We start from the raw sequence: 6,662 nt of genomic DNA, 5'->3' as shown, positions 1-6,662 counted from the left end.
GGGGACTGGGGTGTCCAACCACCATCAAAAGGCTGGGCACTCTGAGACCCATGTTGTGAGAAGACCATACCATATACAGAAGGCACCAGAGGATGTCATGCTATGGAGCCAGAGAAAGAGAGAAGGGATGTGAAGGAGTCCCCAAATGCCAAATGTGTGAGACTCTCAAGCTGCTACCATATAGATCAGAGATAAAATCACCCAGTTAAACCCTTCTTCAATTTGTGGCATACAAAACCACGAGTAAAATGTAATGGTTGGGGGATCCCTGGGTGGCTCAGTGGTTTTGCGCTTGCCTTTGGCCCAGGGTGCGATCCTGGAGTCCCGGGATCAAGTCCTGCATCGGGCTCCCTGCATGGAGCCTGCTCCTCCCTCTGCCCGTGTCTCTGCCTCTCTCTCTCTCTCTCTCTCTCTCTCTCTCTCTCTCTCTCTCTGTGTGAGTCTATCATAAATAAATAAAATTAAATCTTTTAAAAAAATGTAATGGTTGTGTTAAGCAACTAACTTTGGGACACTAGTGCTGAACAGTGACATGTGGCTAGTGGCCAGCACATTGGATAGCACGGTTTTAGAGAAAACACGGGAGAAAATCCTCAGAAAGTGGGTAGGCAAAGATTCTTTAAGCAGGACACTGAAAAAGCATCGACCATGAAAGAAAGACTTGATTTTTAAGGATTTCATCAAAGTGAAAAAAGATGCCTATCAAAAGATACTGTTAAGGTAAAAATTAGGTAGGTCACTAACAGAGAAAAACATTTGCAGTATCTGCACTTGACAAAGGACTAATATCCACACTATATATAGAACTTTTGTAAATCAACAATCACAAGGAAAACAACCTAATAAAAACGGGCAAAACATTTTAATAGTAACTTCATGGAAAGAGCTGTATAAATAGCTAATAAGCACAGAATAGGTGTTCAATATCGTTAGTCATCAGGAAAATGCAGATTAAAACCACAATGAGCTGCAATGGCACATGTGTCCGAAGCTTCGAGTGAAAGAAACAGAAGACCCTGATCCGGTGACGGCGTGGAGCAAATGGGAAGTCTCACGCGCTGCTGGTAGGAGTGCAGACTCCTATGGCCCCTCGGAGGACAGTTTGGCAGTTTCTTGTAGAGTTAAAATGTATGTCAACCCTGTGACCCAGCAATTTCACTTTTAGATATTTACCCAGGAGGAATGAAAACATGTGTCCCCAGAATAACTTGTGCAGCAATTTCCAGAGCAGCGTTCCTGGCAGCCAGGAGCGAGGGACAACCTGACGCGGCAGCTGGAGAATGGATCCCGCTGTGCGCCCACGGAGCGGCCCTGCCACTCACGAGCAGAAGCCACCAGCACCTGCAGCAGCACCGGGGCAGGCGGGCAAATCACGCTGCGCCCCGCGTGGCCCCATTTACACGGAATTTGGGAATCGGTAAAGGGATCGGTGGGGAGAAGAGTCAGGGTGCCAGCTGCTGTCGGGGGCAGGGCCTAGTCTGGAAATAGGAAGCTTTCCGGGTGACAAAGTCCTCCCAGGGCTTGTTCGGGGTGGTGGCTTTATGGGTGCACACAATGATAAAAACTTAGCGAGTGGGACACATTTTAATGTGTGCGATGTACCTCGATTAAAAGGAGAGGCACATAGACGAACGTACAGTGGTGGCATTTTGGGGGGGAAAGGAGTGTGCCCCTGGAGTGTGCAGCAGGGCATCCGGCCTGCCGTCCCCGAGCGCGGGAGGAAGGGCTGGGCAGCAACAGGGCCAGGCGCCCGGGGAGGGGAAGCGTCTAGCGGCCCGCACAGGGAAGGTTGGCATGTCTGCTGGAGGGAACTGAGCCAGCGGGGCCGACTTTGACCCTCCAGGGCTCTGGTGAAGAGCCTGTACTTGCACCCGACGCATCGCTGGAACTCTGCCCCTGAAACTAAAGCTACTGTGTATGTTAACTAACCGAATGTACATTAAAAATCATAATAAATAAACAGCACGGGAATGCATGCTTCTGGCGCGGAGGGGATGTGGCCAGATTTTTACTTTTAAAAAACGATGGTCCTGGCTCCTGAGAGCTAAGGGAGCACCGAGTGGAAGCAGGAGACGCCTCTGGGGAGGAGGTGGTCTCAGCCTGGTGGGTGGGTGGGTGTGAGCCAGAAGTGGGCACCTGCAGGGCACCCGCACGGGCGAAGGTGCGGAAGACTGACTCGGGATTTGTCACGGGGCCTGGGGGAGGGAGACAGGCGGACAGCCTTGGGCTTCTGGCTCCTAGAGAGGAGGATGCTGAGCTTCCTGAAAGAGGAAGCCAACCCAGGGTCCTGATTCGGGAGGCATACGAGAACTGAATCCATCCAGTCCAGGATAGCGGGAGGGTAAAGGGGAGTGTTTAGAACGTGTGGCCATCTAATTGACTTAATTTGGGCAAAAAAAAAAAAAAAAAAAGAAAAAAGAAAGTCTGCATTTCCCCCCAATTTTAAAAATTATTATTAGTTCTATCTTATCAAAGATTTGATATTTTGCAAAAAAGAATGTGCCCTGCTTTGTATTTTTTTTAAATGCATTCATGTGCAGGCTAAGAAGTAACACCAAGAGATCCCACACTCCCCTCGCTCATCTCCCCCATGGTACCACTTTGCACGACCACAGTACGAGATCACAGCCAAGATACCCTCGTGGATACGATCCACCCATCTTTCCACATCTTTCCCGCGCTTGCCTGTCTCGCTCACTTGTTTGTATGTGTGTGTATTCAATCTATACGGTTTTATTCTTCATATTTTTAAGTGTTCTATCTCTATTTGAATTTTACCTTTTTCCTAATAGTTTTACAAATTAAAGGAGAGGGCTTGACAAAGAGATTTCCAGCTCATATAAACTCTCCCATTAAATTAATGGTGTGCTACCCACCCATCGATCTATTGTAAAACTTGAAATTTCTTAATTGAAAAGGGGACGGGGGGGGGAGTATAAAAATCCACCATAAAAGCCAATGGTATAAATGGATTTCTAACGTCCAAATTATTTACAGCTGTAATTAAATGAACTCTGGAACTATGAACTTTCTGTCCTGTTTACAGAACCAGCAGGAAATTGGACCCCCCTCCAGTGAGGATCAGTGCCCCAGATTCGGTGTTTTAGCAAAGCCATTAATGTCATCAATGTCTCGGGGGTCGGCGGTGAGGGAGCAAAGGGGCCATTCAGTTCCTATTATTTCAAGAACAGTATTTTTTCTCTGGGGACATAATCCTAAATCGACGATATTTTCTCAGGAGTAAAATTTCAGCAGAGATGTTGATGAGGATGATTGTCTGTCTTTCCCTCTTTGGGGCACCCACTGTGCCTTGAGTGCTCACGTAAGGAACCTCCTATAAGATCAGAACAACCTTACGAAGAAGGAAACCCGGGTCGATGAGGTTGGGAAGAGGCCGTGTCATGTTTTAAACCCAAGTCCCCTGAACACTTGGGTCCTAGTTTTTAATTAATACGGCATTTGGCTCTATTCTGTGAATGTAATTAGTATACAAATTAATTCTGAGACTGTTTGATCATTGACCACATGGCTAACTGGTGTTAAGATAAGATCCTAAATCTGAAGGTGGGTAAGTTCATTTGCCTGAATAAAACTTCCCCAGGAAAAATAGAGACCTAGAGGTGTTCTTTCTCTCACACTGATTTTTAGCTCATAAATATACTGTGATGACTACAGAGCTGGCTGCTTTGGCCACGTCTCTGCTCTGCACAGGCCCCGGTGGGCCTACCCTGTTCCAAGTCCAGGATATAGAGTACAAGGCCCTGAGGGGCTGATCCTGCTCCCTCTGCACGTCCCCGGCTCCCCCTCCCTCCTCCACCAGCACCCCTGGCCTCCGGGCTGTTCCTCATGCAAGCACGATGCTCCCGCCAGGGCACTGGACTCTCCCCTTCCCTCTCTGGGACTCCTCCTTCCCAGCCCTCCCTCGGGGCTCCCCCTCTCATCTGCTCTGGGTTCTACTCCACGTCACCTCCAGGACCCTGGAGGATGCCCCACGGGCGCCACCACCTTCCCACCCAGGCGTGTAGCTTGGCTCCTGCTTATTCTGGAGAGGAGTCCAGACACTCTTTCTTTCCACCTGATGGCACTGCCCGGTGGCTTTCGAGAGTTGGTTTCCCAGAGGCAAGCTCAGTTGTCCATGGTGGAGAGGATGCCCACACCTGCTGGGTGTAAGGGGTTCAAACAGACCCCAGACAGCAGCTCAGAAAAGCAGGTGAGGAGGTGGATGGTGTTGTTTGACCAAGGTCATCAGTATCGTCAGGCCCTCGTCACTCAGGAGGAGAAAATCCAACCAGAGAGGGTGGTGGAGGTTAGCACCACTTTACCTGCCAGTGTCCAGGAGCAGATGCTTATGGGGCACTCAGGTGGGAAGGTCGTGGCAGAGGGCTCCTCCCACTGTTACTTTTCAGTGAAATTCAGAAAAACTTGTAGGCCCTCCGAGGAAACCTGATTCAACCTCTCGAGCTCCCAAATCTATGGTCATCTGCTCCCGCCCTCCTGTCCTCTTGCTCTGCTCCACAGGATTCACATGGGTCTTCCTGGGCAGGGTCAGCTCCCCCTCCAGGACCAGGGTCACCCTCCCTCTCTCTCAGCCAGAAGCTATGTTCCTGTGTGTGCATGCCCAGGTATGTGTGTGCATATGTTCATGTGTGTGAGTGTGCATGGTCAGGTGTGTATGTGCCTGTGTGTGTGCATGCTCAGGGGTGTGTGTGTGTGCATACTCGGGTGTGTGTGTGCATGCTCAGGTGTGTGTGTGTGTGCATGTGTGTGTGCATGCTCACGTGTGTGTGTGCATGCTTGGGTGTGCGTGTGCATGTGTGTGTACACCCTTGGGTGTGAGTGTTCATATGTTCCTGTGTGTACATGCATGTTCAGGTGTTTGTGTGTGCATGTGTGTGGCTAGGCATTAAAGCTGGTTCAACATCCCTAATTCTTTTTTCCTTATTTTTAGAGAGAGAGGGGGAGAGAGAGAGAGAGCAGGGTATGGGGAGGGTCAGAGAGAGAGAGAGAGAGAGAGAGAGAGAGAGAGAGAGTCCCAAGTAGGCTTCATGCCCAGCACGGAGTCTGATGTGGGGCTCGATCCCATGACCCTGAGACCATGACCTGAGCTGAAATCAAGAGTCAGGAGCCCAACTAATGAGCCACCCAGGTGCCCCTCAATATCCCTAATTCTTTTTTTTTAAGATTTTATTATTTATTCATGAGAGACACAGAGAGAGACAGAGGCAGAGACACAGGCACAGGGAGAAGCAGGCTCCATGCAGGGAGCCCGATGTGGGACTCGATCCCGGGACTCCAGGAGCAGGCCCTGAGCCAAAGGCGGCACCAAACCGTTGAGCCACTGGGGCTGCCCGACGTCCCTAAATCTTAACCCACCTGCTGGATTGCTCGAGTCTCTTAAAAAGCTCAGTTCTGTCTCCAGTTACATCCTGCACAAAACCATCCCCCCGGGAAACCACCCAGGATGGACACTGGACACTGACATGATTTCCTCCAAATCCCAGAACATCTGGGTTCTGTGTTTACAACCTTCTGATGCTCCAGGTAGCACAGAGCACTGGTTTCGACACTTCCGTCTCAGGACCCACATACACTCGCAGGAATTATTTAAGACCCAGAGAGACTTTGTTTATGTGGGTTCTATGTTTTTCTCAGTTTATATGGATTATATTTTTTGATGTTTATCATATTATAAGTTAAAGTAGTGGCATTTAAAAATATTTTTTTAAAGATTTTATTTATGAGAGAGAGAGAGAAAGAGAGAGCACATGAGTGAGGGGAGCCTCAGGCACAGGGAGAAGCAGACTCCCCGCTGAGCAGGGAGCGAGATGCGGGACTCGATCCCAGGACCCTGAGATCATGATCTAAGCCGAGGCAGATGCTTCACCGATTGAGCCACTCAGACACCCTAAGAATATTTATTTAAAAATAAAGTAAAAAGCTCAGTACAGTTTAATATAATGTTTGTTGTTGTTTCCATGAAGAAACAAGCCTAATTTCTAAGACAAAAAAAAAAAAAAATGAAGACATGTACTCAGGGGCTCAGGTTTAATAAAACTAATATTTTTTCCTGCTTCATCCAGGACTTTTAAAAGTACAATTGACATTTCTTCCTAAGCGGCACAGGTGTGTGCTTACAAAGACGCGCGAGCAAACCGGCAGCTTCCGCGTCGCCAGTGCAAACACCGCTGCTATCTGCAAAGGCAAATAAATAATGTTGTAACTGCAAATAGCCCTGACTTTGGGGTCCAGATTTCACACCCTGAGAACAATATTTGGGGACTGCTGACCCAGAACGGTACCGTCTAAGCTACCCAGCGGCGCTCATGGTACCCCGGGCCTGTGGCTGCGCCCCAACACGTCCCGCCAGCGCTGCCCCGGCTGCCGGCCTGCCTTTGTGCGCGTGGCTCCCCCTGCCCCAGGGGCCTCCTGACCCGTCCCACGCCCGGCTAACTCCTCATCCTCCAAGGCCTGGTTGAGTTCCTGCCAGTTACCCACTTCTGTACAGCACCCCCCCACCCCCAGCCTGGATCTGAGGGCTCTGGATGATGCCACTTGTTTATTTCGTTCATGAACTTTCGATTTGGGAAGCACCCAGAGAGGACAGCTCATCCCTGCTGCACACGGCATCGGTGGAGGTGGCGTGACCCAGGCAAGGGGACTCA

Source organism: Canis lupus, chromosome 24 (genome assembly GCF_003254725.2).
Source record: "Canis lupus dingo isolate Sandy chromosome 24, ASM325472v2, whole genome shotgun sequence".
NCBI classification, from domain to species: Eukaryota; Metazoa; Chordata; class Mammalia; order Carnivora; family Canidae; genus Canis; species Canis lupus.
Note: the sequence above shows the minus strand (reverse complement) of the source record.